General features: G+C 32.4%; 1 protein-coding gene across 3 annotated transcripts in view; it reads left to right on the forward strand.

Moving 5' to 3' along the window:
• Positions 1-17,922, forward strand: part of NOVA1 (NOVA alternative splicing regulator 1) — a 136,389-nt gene that overhangs the window by 46,319 nt on the left and 72,148 nt on the right. The window contains exons 1-2 of one of the 3 annotated variants that reach the window (XM_060144254.1): positions 945-952; positions 5,700-5,758. The exons of 1 other annotated variant lie outside the window; for it this stretch is intronic. The gene's annotated coding sequence lies outside the window, so the exon portion shown is untranslated. Of the gene's footprint in view, positions 1-857; positions 953-5,699; positions 5,759-17,922 lie in introns of those variants that run through there. One more of the 3 variants, XM_060144242.1, reaches the window with a different exon arrangement.

Raw genomic sequence — 17,922 nt, forward strand, 5'->3', positions numbered from 1 at the left:
TCTGATTCCATCAAAGATAAATCATGTAGAAAGGGTGTTGTTTTGTAATAAAAGTAGGTTATAGTAATAATTTTATGTATTAATGAGCTAAAGTTACCATATAATTGGTTAATTCATTGTTTATATGGGTTGAGGATGAAGATGTGTTTAGATCCTGACTCATTGTGACTTTGGAGAAGAGAAGTTGTCATTTTATAATGAGGTCACTTTTAAAGCTCCCTTTTATGAAAAATAACCATTGCTAGTAGTTGAGGACTGGTTATTTTATAAAATTTTTAATATGAAGTAATTAAGAATTTCAGAATGTTTTTTCTTTATAGTTCCTTTTAGATATTTTCATGTTACTTATTTATACTTCAGGTTTGATATCTCACCTATTTTTTTTTTTTTACCCCTTGAATTGTTAACTAAAACAGAAGTATTAAATTGGCTGAACAGAATAAAGAATCATACTGTATACATTTGCCTGGTTTTAGGTAAATTACTATAGAAATAATGTTATAAATCAGTATATAATGCTTGGGTTTAATTTTTTAACGTATGTTTTAACAGTGATTTCTAGTTATATTGTGAATTGAATAACTGTATTTCTATTTTTTCCTTCTCATTCTTAACATTCAATTTTTAAGTGAATAGTAGCCCATCTGTGTAGGGCTCTTGTGACTGAATGATGTATTCTGCTTTGCTGTGGCACAGTTTTCAGACAGCCACTTTTGTTGTTAAATGTTTTCATTTTCTATAGTACTTTTCATCCCTGTATATATGTACAGGAGTCACTTCACCCACCACCGAATTGCAGCCACTTCTGAGGTGGAACGCAGCAACTGTTTAACAGCGCACTTTCCCCTAGGTGCTGACAGCTGTAGAAGAAATTGTACATGGTCCTGTACAGAAGGTATTTCTCCACTGTGCCATCTGCAGAGTGAAACTGACTAGGAGTACTACATAGACTGTAAGTTTCTTGTGTACCCGCCCTAGACTGGAAAACCCAATATGAGAGAATAACGAAAAACTGGGAAGCATCATTTAAAAATGTATTGAGGTCAGTTAAACTTAGTGCTGCTCTCCCTGGCTCTAAATTTTATTTTAAGGTCATCTAATTTGTGATTGGTACTGTTTAAATAACAAACAAATGGATGCACTGCTCAGAAATGATTTTATTCTAAAAGCAAATGTAACTAAAATGCTTTTATAAATACTTCACTTTTAATGCAACTTAAGAGAATCAATTTGTTTTTAAATATTTTTCAAATAACCAAATCAGTATTATATGATTTTAGAGCTGTGTTCTTAAAGTAGCAAATCAACTTATAATTCAACAGAAACATCCTAATTAGCTTTCCTTGCAGTGTTGTATGCCTTAGTCTTAATACTTTCACTCTTCTCATGAAAGTTTTGCAACAAAGCCAGTTTGTGATGAATGTAGTTTTGATATTTTGTTTTAGAAGCATTGCGTTTGAACTTTTTAACATATTGAAAGAAAGCGTGGGAGAGAATAAATAGTAAATATTTGAACTTCCACGTAACGTATTTTAGTCTCTCCCTCCCATTTAACTGTTTAATGATTTCCTTTTTTCCTTTTGTAAAAGCAATTTTACAAGAATGCTGCTTTTGTAATAGTTTGGCATGGTTATGACTTATAGGATAGGAAAATAACATTAGGAACTGCTGTGTCTATTTTTAAACAATATGATATGGATTGTTATATTTCATTGTTTTGCTTTTTTTGAGTCAGTTGTATGACTTACTAGTTATCTTTGTGTGTGTGTTGTGTGTGTGTGTGCATCTATAGACGTTTCTGTGGCAAGAGATTAGGGTCTCAGTCATTAGAAAGTCTTAATCTTATAAAACATAGTGTCATTTGTTTTAGGTAACTTTAAAGTATGTGTCATAACTTAAATGATATTTGTGTACATCTCTATACTGTAGGTTCTCAGTGAAAGCAGATAAAAGCCTCTCTGGGCCACAGTTTGTTTACTTGTAAAATGAGGTGGGTGGAAGAAATTATTTTCTAGAGACCTTTAAGTGTTTTCTGTTTAACTCAGTGGTAGAATTCTATGTATTGAGAATTGTACCTTACATTATGTAACCAAGATATTTTGGTGCAAGTGATTTTGTTCCAGTTAGAATATTATTTGTACTAGTTAAATACAGAGTGATGCTATTTTAGAATCAAAAGAGGAGTTCTGATTTCCTACAAAGATTTTAAACTGTCTCTAATTTTATAGTGGAGTTACCCCCAATGTTTTGAAATAAATTTTTTTGAGAAATAATACAGTATGATTCTCATCAGGGAGCATCAAGCAGATTAGAAAAAGCTAGACTTTATTTACATTCAGAAAAGAATGCACTTAAATATTACCAAAAAGCTAACATTTTAAGGAGATTTTACCCCTTACTTGCATAGACTTAATACTTTACTCAGTAGTCAAAGCGTTAAAAAAGTGAACATTAGTATTTTAAAAAATATAGTTTAGACATAATATAATATACTTACGTACCTCTAGCAAGAGGGTATTTTATCAGTATGTGAAATATTCGATTTGCTATAACTGGTTCCTTTGTATTTTCTGCATGCAGTGTAAGTATTACTTAATCCCATTCATCTTATTAACTGAAGTAATCATATTTGACAGAATAGGCCGTATGTTTTATATATTATTTTACTGTGTTGGTGAAAAGGTACAAAATATACCTGTGGTGCATATGTGAGTATATATTTTTCAGTTACACGGGATATTTAATTGTTATATATTAGATCTTCCATGGATGATGAAGTTTAACAACTTATTAGATTCATATGAAACTTATACTTTAATATACTCCCAGTATATGGTATTTGGAAGAGGGAATTATATGGAAACTTTCATTTTTATTTAATACACTTGTGTACTATTTGAATTTAATGAACATGTACTACTTGTGTAATCAAAAATAATGTTGGTGTTTCAGTTCAACTGTATATTTGAAACGTTAGTTTATTTAGAAATTATCCTCATTGCATAAAGTATCTTATCGATATCTAATATCTCTATTTAATTGTTTATTTTCCAAGAGAGTACTCTTCATCATATTCTGAAGAACTAGAATTGTGGTCAGGCTTATTATTTAATTTATACTCTCTTAATAATTTGGCATTCAGAAATAAATACTAAATCAAGAGCAGTTAATCTTAATGAAACCTTTATTTTTTCATCCTCCCCCATTATAATTTTCTATTTGAAATAGGAAAAATGAATCAAATGCATAGATAATAGAAATTTCTAAATAATTATATGTACTTAGACTTCCAGCAATAATGTTCTAGCAACATCTAGCTTTCAATTAAAGATTTTAAAAAGAAATATTAAGACTAGCTGAAGAAATAAGTGAAAATGATGAGAAAATAAGCTACAGAGAAGTATACTTTGTAGATTTTAATTTAAATTAATTTTAAAGAACATACATTTTTAAATGGAGTTTCAATATATATTTTTACATTTCAGGTACTCTTCTCAGTTTTACAAAGTACATACTCTGTCTTTTAAATTAGAGACATTTTTAGATCCATCCCAAACAGATTGTTAAAAAATTGTCTTACCAAATTTGTCTGAACAAATTTTTGTGATATATTATAGGGAGATAAAAAACCTTTCAAATATATTTCCCAAATAACCTCTGGCAAATATATTGAGATAAAATCATCATATAATTACCTCAATCTTTGCTATATCTTATTTTATATATATATTAATTCCTGTCTGTTTTCATGAATTCTGCAGGTATTTCTCATTATAAATCGAATTAGTTGAAAATTTTAAATGTGTAAGTTTGCTTAAAGAACTATTTAATGCCACAAATCTTTTATCTTTAATACTGAATTAACAAGCATGATTACTTAAAACATTTTTTTAACTCTGAAATTTCAGTGTGTTGTATGTAATATTTGTGGTGTGTGTGTGTGTGTGTGTGTGTGTGTGTGTGTGTGTGAGAGATCTTCCTAATGTATTTTCTGAAGCATGGTTGGCATCCTGATTGCCAGGACTTTGTAGCCATTTAATCAAGTGTAACTTAACAAATTTAAGGTTTTTTTGTTTTGTTTTTTCAATCTGTTAATTGGAAATCATTACACCTACCTCACAGGGTTGTTGTGAGGAAAAAACAATCAAACATGTGAAAGAGTGCTTAGCATATACTAGATATGCAGTATATGAAAAATGAGTGTTAACTAAAACCTTTCAGTGGCCTCCATTGTTCTTTTGATAAAATCCAAATTCCCTGTCCAGGTATTGATCTGGCTCCTCAACTTTATTTCTTTCCTTGTAGACTGCATGTATTGATTGATTGATTGCTACTGAACTTTTACAGTTCCCAGAATATGCCATGCTTTCTTTGGGCCTTTGCCTGCCTGCAGCATTCTTTCCAACCACTCACATACCCCTTAATCCCTAGGCTACTATCATCTGTATAACTCAACCTAATCCTTTAGACCTAACTTATTTTTTTTAATTTTTAAAATTTATTTATTTATTTTTATTTATTTATTGTTGGCTGCGTTGGGTCTTCGTTGCTGTGCGCAGGCTTTCTCTAGTTGTGGTGAGCCGGGGCTACTCTTCTTTGCGGTGTGTGGGCTTCTCATTGCGGTGGCTTCTCTTGTTGCGGAGCATGGGCTCTAGGCACGTGGGCTTCAGTAGTTGTGGCATGTGGGCTCAGTAGTTGTGGCCCACGGGCTCTAGAGTGCAGGCTCAGTAGTTGTGGCGCACGGGCTTAGTTGCTCCGTGGCATGTGGGATCTTCCTGGACCAGGACTCGAACCTGTGTCCCCTGCATTGGCAGGTGGATTCTTAACCACTGCGCCACCAGGGAAGCCCTTAGACCTAACTTTAATTTCTCCTTAACTGAGGTGTTTCCTACTGCTTCATCCTTTATACTTTTGTTAGGTGACCCTTGTACATGATCCTGTAGGCTTTGCTTATTCCAGTTCTTGTGTGTTTCTTTCTGTAAACTCCTTGAAGGTGGAATCTGCCTTTAACTTCTTTTTCCCAGTACTTAACAGAGTTTCTGCAACTCAGGACATGAGTGAACATTTAAAAATAGATGTAAGTTCTCCCTAAACAAATTCACAGTATGTACATGATTATGTGATTGGTACTCCTTTAAAAAAATAACTTTAATTTTTCTATATTTATAGACTAGATTTCAGACTTCACAATAATCACATCAAAATTATCACTTTATAATCAGACTACTTTGCCCACCATTTAGCACTCTCTGTGGGTTTATTAAAAGAGATGGACTCACCAGGGTACAAGCAGAAAGTTACTTTATTTTTTTCTGTCACTGTACCCAAAATCCCATTTTTAATATTATTTTTTCTGTCTCAGTGCTGTTCAAGTACCTATCCTTGTTCTGCCCTTCCCTTGCTCTTCTTCCTTTTTCTCCTCCTCTTGCTCTTCTCTCTCTCTTGTTCTTTTGTTTTCTCTGTCATTCCTTCTTTACTCACTCTCTGGCATTGCAAAATAGACTGTTTTCAGGCAGTAAAAAAACAGGCTAAGAAATTAAAATTCCAAACTGTCATCCAATGTAAAATTTCTCCCTTATATCAGCCTTACTCAAAGCAGTCTTAAAACTCTGAGTGGGGAAGGGGAACAGGACATGTCAACTAGTAGACTTTTGTATTAATTTCTTTTGCCTTATTTTTCCTCCCTACACACTGTGCAGCTCCTGGGTCTTCCAAAGATTCAAGATTAGAAATAGAGAACAACTAATTGGTAGTAAAGGTATGTTGGAAATCTGAATGGATTCTTTCTCTTGCTTTTTGGGGTTTATCAAAGATTCCTACTGTCTGAGGATAACCCAGTTGTAATTTGATACTTCCTTTGTCTTCCTTTGACTACCTTCCTTAGTCTCTGACTTTCTGGTCTACCTCCAGCCTCTTTCTTCTGGGGTTATCTTGTTCCTTTTGTAGTCCTTTGGGTAAAGTTTCTTTAAAAATGGCTCAGGGCTAGTTCCTTTCCCAGGGATCCTTATCTGTCCTATGGGAAAATGTAATTCTGTACTCCACAATCTCTGAAATGGAATTCTTGGCCATTTCTGAGGTAGTAGCCTGGAGTGAGGTCATCTTGCCCTCTTGCCTTTAGATTTTTTTTTCAGACCAAAGTCCAGTTCCTGTACTATTCCTTAAGTGTCCTGTATTCTGAAGGGCATAAGCCAAAATCTGAGTGAATCATTGTTCTATTCCTTCCCCAAACAATTTATAAACTCCCCTCCTCCAATAGATGCTTATATTTTTTTATGTGAATGATAGACTAAAGGATACATGAGCAATTATTGGCCACATTCTTTCCAAGTGTTGCATAGATGATGTATCACCTCAGCTCTAGTACTTGGAACCTATTGTTCTCAGCTTTGGGTCCTTAGCAGAAACGGAGAAAACAGGAAAATTCCCATTTTAATATCCTTTTAAATCACCTGCACTGAGGCCATTATGGGAGGCTGGCATATCTATGAATGTTCATCCATTTCTGTATCTCCATACGTTGTCTTAGGCTATTCTGTGAGTTTGGAATGTTCTTTCTACCTTTTCCTCCTGATAGAATCTTACTCAGTCTTCGATGTCCAATTTAGGTGAAGTCTTTATTGGTCTTGGCAGTTAGAATAAATGCTTTTCTCTAGTGTGTTGTGTGTTCTCACTAATACTTTGTTTAAAGTATTATTGTATTATGTATAAATATGTCTGTCTTCCTATTAGATTGTGAGCATTTTTAAGACAGCTACTGACTTATTTCTTGGTGAATCCCTTACTGCTGTTCTCTGTTATGTATTCAGTATATTATTTGCTGAATTAATGAATCTCTTCTAAACACTGAGATTGGGGTTTATAATATTACTGTTGAGTAATTAATACTTCTATTTTTATTTATGTATATCCTTAGTCCAAAAATATTTGAGGGTGCAAGAATTATTTTTTATGCCTCTGATTTTTTTTTTTTTTTAAGCCAGTGGTATTGCCCTTCATTCATTCTTAGGCAAGTGCATTTTGGGTTTTAGTTGTGTTTTGGCTCAGTTGATCTTCCTCCATTTCTGTTGCATCTCTTTGTTTTTCTTCCTTGTTTTATTACAATTGATAGAGTGTCAGTGATGATTAAATAAGGACAACCAGGTAATCCAAGCAGTTTCAGGTTGAAAGTTAGGGGAAAAAAAAAACAATTTCTTTCCATTATCAGTTTTTCTTTTCTTTCTTTTTTTCTTTTTTTTTTTTAAATTCTTCAAGGTTTCAGATTGTATCACAAAATGTGGTCAGAAATGGTGAAAAATCAAGCTGTTGGTCACCAAGAACACTGGTTATGAGAGAGTAGTATTTCTATAACAGAAAATTAAATTGAAGTTGTATTTGTTGGGAGTAAAGTGCTGTTTCAGTCAGACTTTATTGTATTGTTATTTTGAGTGATTGCTGTGCAAAAGTGACTTAAACAGTTTGGAATGCAGCATTGAATTTCTGCCATTCCTCAACATAATTTAATGCAATCTTTATTGCTGAAATGTAGCCAAAAGTAGGATTCTTTAATATGTATTGTCAGGTAAATATATGATAATTAGATAATTCCCAAGTCAAAAGGGCATTGTAAGTAGAAATAATTGAAAAATTCCTTTGATGTTTAAAAATCTTTTTTTTTTCTGGAAAAATTCCTTTGATGTTTAAAAATCTTTTTTTTTTACAGGCAGTTTTTCTGGAAAGTTCCAAATGAGTATAGCTAGTATACTAAGAAGTAAAATAGAAAAAAAATGTGTTCTCTTCAAATCAGATCATTAAAGTTTGAGAGAAGATAAATCAATTATCATTAAAATATCAATAAAAATTTAAAAAATAATTTTTTGCTCCTATTTCCACATTGCTATTAAATATGGATTATCTCATTTAAAATTTCAAAGAAAGATTTTTACCTTATTTACTAACTTTCACCAATATAACTAGTGACACTTTAATACTTAATTTTTGATTTTTATCAATTAATACTTCCTAGCCTAGGAATCTTAGTGAATGGATGTTCTGACCTTTATGTCAGGTGAAATGGTAAATATGACAAATCTCAGGGTCAGATGAATTTCAAGCAGCATTGATGCAAGGAATTGTAATATATGTGATTACTTTATGAAGTCATATTTCTTATACCAATAGACTTTTGTATTTGTGTTTTCATAAGAAGGAACAAACTGTAAAATATGACAAAGTGCGTCTAGGTATCAAGAAACTATTTATTCCTGCTACTTTACTCTTTTCCCAACCATTGCAGTAATTCAAACATTCTATTTACTTTACAAAATTAGTAAGATTAATTATTCTTGTATTTTTCACTTAGTTTAAGGTGAATATTGCTATGTGATGGAAGTTTGATATTAGAAAGAACAAATTTCTATTTTTCTAAGTTTTCATGAGCATATTTTGGAAAACTAAAATTCAGGAGTGTTTTTAGGAAGCATCTGGTATGTATAGCCACCAGTCATCATATAGGAAAATTAATACTTAAAAATATAGTTTTTCAAAATATACTATCTGAAATATATTTCTCTTTTAAAATTTGTCATTCTGTTTTTTTTTCCTTTTAAATGGCTCTTTCTGTTTTTTAACTGTGATATTGTCTAGGACTTTAGTATAGAAACCGTTTCAGTGGGTCAAGTAAAATGTTAAAAATTAAATAGTAAAGAGCTCTAAAATTCATCAGAAACCTACTTCTTTATTTTATACTTAATGTTAGTGCTCCACAGCATAATACCTTACTCATGTTGCGGAGGTAAACGCAAATAATAAGAAAATTGGCCATTAATTGATATTTACTTTTTACGCTTCTTTTTGAAATTCTGTCTCCACATTTTCCCACTGTGCTGCAGGTTGTGACAGATTCAGCTTGTCTGAAACCAAACCAGATCTTTAGTTCTCCATTCTCATTCTGCCTCCGAACCGAAATCATTCTTGCTGTGGCTTCACCATAAACCTGTGACGTAGGGTCAAAATATTATCTCTCTCTTCTCTCCTTTGATTTGAATATCATTCTATTTATTTCCAGATTCTAAAATTGTTTTGCTTTTAAGATGTCTTAAATCAGTATGCTTCATTCTATATTTACTGATAAAACTCTAGCTCATTACTTATCACTTACCAAGATTTGTGTACTAGTTTTGTTTTTCTATTTATATTACATTTTCCTTGAGAGTAGAAACCACATATTATTCACATTTGTGATTTCCATAGAGAATATTCTCAGTAAATCCTTTCTAAGTTCACTCAATTAATTGTGAGATAGTTGATTCTTGGTATTTAACTCTTAAAAATATTGAATGGATTGCCAAAACACAGGTCAGTCCCACATTTAAAATCAGTCACACATTATTCCAACTAGATAATTTTCCTATTAATGTTAACACTACCAGGAAAGTACCTTAAATTAATTCTGAACAATAACCTATTAAGAACACTTGGCTTGGTACTAACTATGTGAAAGCAAATTTTACTGGCCTTATGTTAGTATATATGCTAGTTTGTAGGCTCCTGTTATAACTTACACACTGAGTTCAGTCTTTTTTTCCTTTGATCCCATTTTTAAAATATGGAGTTACAGGCAGTTTTGAGAAAATAATTTTAGCAGAAGACAACTAATGGGTTAGTTCTCTTTTTACGTTAGTCCCTTTCTAGTTCTTTTAGACATATGTAATACAAATGGGAAGCAAGTTTCTTTTGAAGTCAACTCAACTCCCAGTCCCACTGTGGATCTGATTTATCCTAGTAAAATACAGTGGCCTCCTAAGACGAGTAATATCCAAGAACATGCACGGATTGCTTACCATATGCCTTTTCAGCCTCTTCCCACATCACCTGTGGACATTAACTTGCCAGAGGTGAAGCTCCTGCCAGATCTGTGATACAATCAAATGAAATAACTCAAGACTATTCTAGACAGATAAGCAATCACACATGTACAGAAAACAAAAACAAAAAAACAGCCTTACCCTAAGTACCAGGGAATTGGGTCAATAAAGGAAAACTGAATTGGAAGATTTTTAATAGAAAAACAATGGAAACAATTTCACATCATATTTTTCAACGGAGGCTTGGGAGGAAGCCCATTGTTCTCAAGGAGGTAATTGAATGTTCCCTTTTTCTATATTTAAATTGAGAATTTTTTTGCTATATTTTGGGCCATTATTTATCTTGGTCATTGACAATATTCATTTTTTAGATTATAACATATAGTCATTTCTCATTTTTTATTTTTGGTTTTTTTTGAAATAAGCATTTTTAAAACTTCAAAAAATTATTTTAGTGCTTCCTGTGCTAGAACTTTATAGATAGCTTATTTTTCCCCTTTGCCTTTTCTTCTTATAGTCTTTGAAGATAATCACTGGTTCATGAAAATTTTCATTATGAATGTGCTATCATTTCAGGTCAGATTGAATATGGGCTTACTGTGGTTTTTTAGAGTGTTTCATAAAATTATTTGAATGAATGTCAGTGTTACATAGAAATAAGATGACCTCTTAAATGTGTTCTCTTAAAAATATTCTTTTCAGTCTATAATTTTGAATATTTTCATTAGTATAATCCTATTTTCTTCTCATTCCCCTCATCTTTCTTTTAGTAGTATGTGTGTGTATTCATCTACCTATGTCTATCATCTGTCTACACACATTCACACATACATACATAAGAGCTCTTAATTTTATAAATTGACTTCTAATATTTCAGTGTCTCAGCTATTTCTTTGAAAATGATAAATTTTCAGGTTAGTTAAATTTTCTTTTGGTTTATATAAAAATAAAATTTGAAGCCTATGTATGTTTTATAATCTGTTTTCCAGTTTCGCCCATATTTATATTAACATTGGCATGTGTTGCTTTTATACGCTATATATTATATCTATTTGGTGGTTTGTATGTCACTTAGTAAATTTAATATAATCAACATTCTGTTATTTATATAATATTCTATTCTCATTCTTCATTCATTCATTCAATAAATGTTTATTTTATAGTACTGTTCTCTAGGTCCTGTATGCTGGGAATACAGAAAGTCTCTGCTCTAGTGGAGCTTATACTCTTATAAGTGAAGAGGAAGACATATAACACTAAATAATTTCACATAGGCATAAATACTATAAAGGAACTAAGTGCATGTGATAAAAGTGTTGAGGAGGAGTATGCTTTAGCTTGGATAGCAAGAGGAGACCTCTTCGAAGAAGGGATATTAAATTCAGCTCTAAATGATTCGGAGGAAGAAAATCACATTCCAGGTATCAGGAATAACAAGGACAAAAGTCTTTGGATCTGAATGAGTTTGGCAAGTTCAAAGAACAGAGACAAATGCTGTGTGTGTTGAATGTTGTTGGGGGAGAGAGTGGCAAAAGGAGATGTTTATGAGATAACACGGGGTGAGCTCACATGGGCCGTACATAGCAAGGAGAATTTTATTATAGTTAAAATGTGAATATATTGGGCACTTGAATGTTATGATGATTAACACTGAGGAAATCACTCTCTCAGCTGTATAGAAGATTAACAAGGGAAGGGGTGAGGGGCTAGAAAGAGGTAGTTATTAGGAAGTTATTGCAGTAGTCTTAGAAATTATGGTGGCTTAGGGCTTTTTGAAGTAGAAATGATGTTTTGGAGGGGCACTGTTAGAATTTGTGAATGGATTAGAAATGGTGTAATCAACAGTATCAGACATAATTAAACATTAAATATTCTTCAAAGATTTAATGGACACACACTTTTCCATGGCAGAAATGTACCATAATTTATTTAAATTACAACTCTATTTTTGATTAGTTTTTTTCCTCATTTTTTGCTAGCATAAATAACAACCTTGTCATTTTCTCACCTCACTGCCATTGTATATAAATGATGATTTGTGATAGCTTTGCAATTTGAAAGGTAAAAAATTGTATCTTGCTATTTTAATTTGCTTATCTTTGATTACTAGGTAGATTGAAATTTTAATGTGTGTATTGATCGATCAGTTGTATTTTTTCAGTTGTGAATTGTTTCTAGTCTTGTTTGGGGATGTTGATATTTTCCTTATTGTTTTGAAATGCCATATTAACTTTCTATGATGATTTTAAGGTCCCATCATGATTTGGCCTTGAGATTTCTTGATTACGTCTTATTTCAGTCTCCCCACTGCCCTTTATGCGCAAGACACTTCAACCACTTCTCAAACAGGCTAATCTTTGTCTTGCCTCATGGCTTTTGCACTTGTGGTTATCCATTTTCTGGATCCCTCTTCCTCAAATCTTTACATGGTGATTATGTCTCATCATTAATGTTTCAGCTCAAATGTCACCTCCTTAGCGGAACTGTTATCAACTTTCTAGTGCTACATCCCTCTCACCCCTTTCACATTCCATCACGTTACTGCCTGTGGGGTTTTTGTTTGTTTGTGTGTTTCCCCAGTCTTTTATGGTCTTCATAGCACTAATCACTGTTTGAAGTTACCTTCTTACCTGTCCTTTCCAGTGAGAGTGAAAGAACCATGGGAGCAGGTATCTACTCTGATTTGTTTACTGCTATGCCCTCTGGGGTAGAATATTGTTGGCCAAAATTAATATTTTTGTCAAATGGATAATATAAAAACAAATACATTTGTTCCATGTACTTGTGTTTTTCCCTTTTGTCAATTGTCTTTATCTTTGTTTATGGCATTTTTTATACAAAGAATTTTATATTTTCATGGAGTCAAATCAATGAAGCATTTTTCTTTTGACTTTTTCATTACTTTTAGAAGGAAAGGAAAAACCTTCCCATCTTGAGTTCTTCCATTTTCCTATATTCTAATTAAAATGTTTCTGAATGTAAAATTTATCATTTATTTTTATGAATTAGGGAAGGTTTTAAAGATAAAAATAGCTCTTGTAAATGCATTTCTATGCTTTCTTCTAGTCTTAATACACATTATCTATAAAATAGAGATCATACTGTATAGAGAGCTTTTTACCCTTTTTCAATTAATATTGTACCATGTGCATATTTAGATGGTATATATTCTTCATTCTTCACAAGCGTGATCTTTTCAGTGTCTACAGAATATCCCATCTTAGGCATTTGTTATATTTAATCAATCCCTTATTGTATACTTGTTTTAATCTTTTAAAATATAAAACAGTGCATATTATTGTGTTTAAGTTTTTGTGTACACTTACGATTGTTCTGTTATGATAAATTACTGAACATAGAATAGTGGGTCATAGGAGTATATACAATATTTTAAGATATTTGAGTATTCATTGCCAAATTATATCTCAGGAAATTGAAATCAGTTCACAGTCCTAGTAGTAATTTATGCCTGTGTCTGTTTCTCATGATATTTTCCAATTCCCGATAATTGTGTGCTTTTAAAATCTTGGCCCATTTCTTCCCATCTGTGCCTTCCCCCCAAATTATATAAAACAATTATCATATTTTTCACATTAAAAATCTTAAGAATTTTATATGGTCATCTCTGTCTGCCTTTCCCTTTTCCTTTCATGTCTGTGTTTAAAATAACTTTTCTCCTTCTGAGGTTGTATGTATGCTCACTTACGGTTTGATCTAAATTTTGGCTGCTGCAACTCTCTCATTTATATAGAATTTTAAAAACATTTATTTATTTATTTTCTTTATTTTTTTAGGCTGCATTGGGTGTTAGTTGCATCCCACGGGATCTTCATTGAGGCATGCGGGATCTTTAATTGCAGCGCATGGGCTTCTCTCTAGTTGTGGCGCGTGGGCTCCGTGGCACGTGGGCTCTGTAGTTGTGGCTCGCCAGCTTAGTTGCCCCGCAGCATGTGAGATCTTAGTGGCCCGACCAGGGATCGAACCCGCATCCCCAGCATTGGAAGGCAGATTTTTTACCACTGGACCACTAGGGAAGTCCCTCATTTATATAGAATTTATTTTAAGGTACTTTGGAGGAAAGTTTCTCACTGTAATTTCTCCAGTTATGCCAGCCGTATTATTTTTGAGTAATGATATGTGCTAGTTTCATGCTAAACTTTTATATATTCCACGGTTTTGGGGGGAAGGTTATTTATTCTGGCCTATTGTTACATTAATTCTTGTATTACTTATTGTTAATTTGTAGTGTCTCTTTATTTTGAATTATCTACTAGAGTAATAATTCTCTGATTCTATTATCCCTGAGTTTTAAAACTATCCTGGTTTATTGCTATGTTTCTTTTCCTCATGAACTTAGACTCATTTTGCCAAGTATCCTTCTCAAATAAAGCATTCTTGTTTTTCATTTTAGTGAAATTATGTTAAAACTATTAAATTGTTTATGTAAGATATTCTTATAATACGTAGGATTTCATATATGAGCTGAGATTATTTTTCTTTTCTGTCTTAGCAAAGTTTTTTTCTGTATAGATGTCCAACATGTTTCATTTAAGATCATTCCTAGTTGTTTATTTAAGGCCATTTCTAGTTGCTTTTTCAAATCTTTTTTTCATTTATATATTTAACTGATTATTGTAGTTCTGTACACTATTGGATTTCTGTGGTCACTGTAACAGTTACCACAAATTTTGTATCTTAAGACAACACAAATTTATTTATTCTCTTACAGTTCTGGAGGCCAGAAGTCGAAAATCAGTTTCATTTGGCCAAAGTCAAGGTGTTGACAGGACTGGTTCCTTTGGAGGCTGTAGAGGAGAATCCCTTTCCTTGCCTTTTCTAATTTCTGGAGGCTGCCTGCTTTCCTTGGCTTGTGACCCCTTCCTTGAGTCACTCCAACATCTTCTGTCACCACATCTACATCCTCCTTTGACATTGTTTCCCTCTTATGAGGATCCTTTTGATTATATTTAGGGGCCATCTAGGTAATCTAGGGTACTCTCCTCATCTCAAGGTCTTTAGTTTAATCACATCTGCAAGTTCCTCTTGCCATTTAAGGGGACATTTATAGTTCTAGGGGTTAGGATGTGAGTACTATGCAGGAGGCCACTATTCAATCACATGTAAGAAATTCTTAATTTTCTATACTATTTTACTTTTGTTTATTTTATTCAACTTCTGTATTAAGTATAGTTGTATTTAGTTTATTTTCTAGATAGTCATAAAATTGTTAAGTAATCATAACTTTTTCTGTTTTACAGTAGTAACTTTATACCTCTTGTTTCTACTTCTACCTTTTTGCTGTTTTCAATGTTTAATGCAAATGCCCAGAATACTTTAATTTTATCATATTTGCTGTTGGTTTAGGATAGGTATTTTTTCTAATCATGGGAAGTAATTTGTTTATAATCTTCTCTCGTCCCCTGTTCCTTTGACATATTGTGTTATATTTATGTACAACCCAGTATTAACCCACATTTGCATTTCTGGATTAAGTTATACTTGACTATAGTATAGCAGTTTTTCAATACATTGTTGGACTTAATTTACCACTACTTTATTTATGAGTTTTAAAATATTTACATTAGTAAATGTGATTCATTTTTGTGTGGTTGGTTTTGTGTATGACTTCCTTTTCCATTTGGAATATCAGAGTTATGCTAGTTAATAAATGAATTTAAAGGCATTCTATTTTTCTCTGTAGACTGGAATAGTTATTATAGCTTAATAACTGTCTCCTCATTTAAATTTTTCAAGACCATATAAAGCAATCTGAGCTCAGAGCTTATTTGAATATAATTTTGACAGACTTAAATTTCTTTGGTTATTTAATTTTTGAGTCAATTCTGAAAATTTACATTGTCGCAGGCAAGTTGTCCATTCTATCAAGATTTTAAAGGAACATTTGTTGCATGCTTACTGTGTCTTAAACATTATGCTAGGTACTGTATATGCAAAAATAAAGAATATAGGATTCCTAATCTCAAGAAGCATATAGTAGTAAGAAGAAAGTTAATTTTGCCAGGAAGAAAACAGAAGAAATAGAAAAGAAGAAATTAACACTTAAACAGAACTTCTGGTAAGGATTTCATCATGAATATGGGAACCAAGGCATAAAAATGGTTGGATATGGGAAGGTTTGAGAGAACTGCAAGTAGAAAATTACAACTAGAATTTAGGTCTGGCCGAGAAGAAATAGTGGGTAGATATTAGAAGCCGTTGTAGATTGTTCTTGAATTTTTACTCTTCCTGTAGACATTGTTAGACTGTTAATGATGTTAATTCTGGATTTATCATGAACAGATTCATATTTTTAAAAGACTAGTCTGATGGTAGCATGGAGGACATTACTGAAGGCAGAGCGTGGTTAAAAACATAAGTGTCTCCAAAACTAGAGATATAAGTAGAAAAGGAAAGGAATATAGATGAAAAAATGCTAATAAAATAGAATCACCAAAGACTTGTTCACTGGTTGGATGTAGTAGATGAGAGAAAAGTTAAGACAATTCCCAGCTTTTGTCAAGTGTATTTGGGGTTGAAGGAAATGTTTGCCTTATCTTTATTTCATAATAATAAGCTCTGATTTCATTTGAAAGGCTTTATTATATTCTAGATAGGCTGTCATTAATGTGAAAAGTTGGAATAGGCAGATCAATATCCAAGTGATAGTTTGTTAGAAACCAAGATTATCTACTACAGTGTATATGCAATAGTTATCCAGAAGAGAAGAAATGGACATTCTAATAAGATTTCTGAGCCGTATAGCATGAAGGGTGACCTAAAAAAAATCATATTTTATTTAGTGATATTTTTTAGTAAATATCTGGAAAAGTGAAATAAAGAATTTTTTAGTGAGGGAGTTTGAACATAATATTTGAAATTTGTTTGAGGAAATTTCTCAGCAAATGTGTGCAAAGCACATGAGATACGGATATCAAAATGAAATATTTTCTACCCTCAAAAGATCTGAAAGTCTTGTAAGACATGTTTTATAAGGGTGATTTCAAAGTATCTGTCCATCTGCCTTACATACATGAGTAATGTAAGCCCATGTAACTACCACCACATGGGTCACACATGTCAAGATATGGTATATTTCCATCATGCCAGAAATTCCATAGTACTGCCTGCCAGACCATCCCTCACTTCCCCCTCTCACCGCAGGGTTCCGTTCTTCTTCACCCTCTCCTGCCACTAACAGTCACTGATCTGTTTCTTGTTACTATAGAGTCAATTACACTTTTCTAGGGTTTTATTTAAATGAAATCATAAAATACGTAGCCTTGTGTCTGGCTTCTTTTGCTCTGCATAATGTTTTTGAAATTCATTCGTGTTGTTGCATGTATAAGTAATTTGTTCCTTTATGTTGAGGAGTAATCATTGTCTGAATATGTAGTTTTTAAAAAAATTCATTCACCTATTGATGGATTTTTAAATTGTTTTCAGTTTTTGACTATTAGGAAGAAAATTGCTATGAAAAATTTTCAAGTCTATCTGCAGGCATATGTTTTCATTTCCTGCAACTAAACACTTAGGAATAGAATATCCAGGTCATATGGAATATTAAAGTTTACAAGAAACTGCCAGACTTTTCCAAAGGGGTTGTGCCATTTTACATTCCTTCCGCCAATGCATGAGCATTTTAGTTGGTCCACATCTCTATCAGTACTTGGTGGTATCAGTCTTTTAAAATTTTAGCCATTATAATTTGTGTATAGTTTATCTCATTATAGTTTTAACTGACATTTCCCTAATGGGTTTTCTTGTGCTTATTGACCATTGCTATATTTGCTATTGTGAGCCATCTTCAAATCTTTTGCCCATTTGTATTAGATTGTTTGTTTTCTTCTTTTTAAGTTACAAGAGTTCTTTACATATTCTGGATACAAGTCCTTTGTCAGATATATGTGAATGTGTTCTTCCATGCATATTATGGCTTACCTTTTTATTTACTTGTGTCCTTCAAGGAGCAGAAAATTTTAATTTTTATGAAGTCCAGTTTATAAATGTTTTCTTTTATGTTTCTTGCTTTTTGTATCTTAAGTAACTTTTGCAAATGTCTAGTTTTCTCCTGTGTTTTCTC

This window comes from Lagenorhynchus albirostris, chromosome 1, assembly GCF_949774975.1.
Source record: "Lagenorhynchus albirostris chromosome 1, mLagAlb1.1, whole genome shotgun sequence".
In the NCBI taxonomy this organism is placed as follows: Eukaryota; Metazoa; Chordata; class Mammalia; order Artiodactyla; family Delphinidae; genus Lagenorhynchus; species Lagenorhynchus albirostris.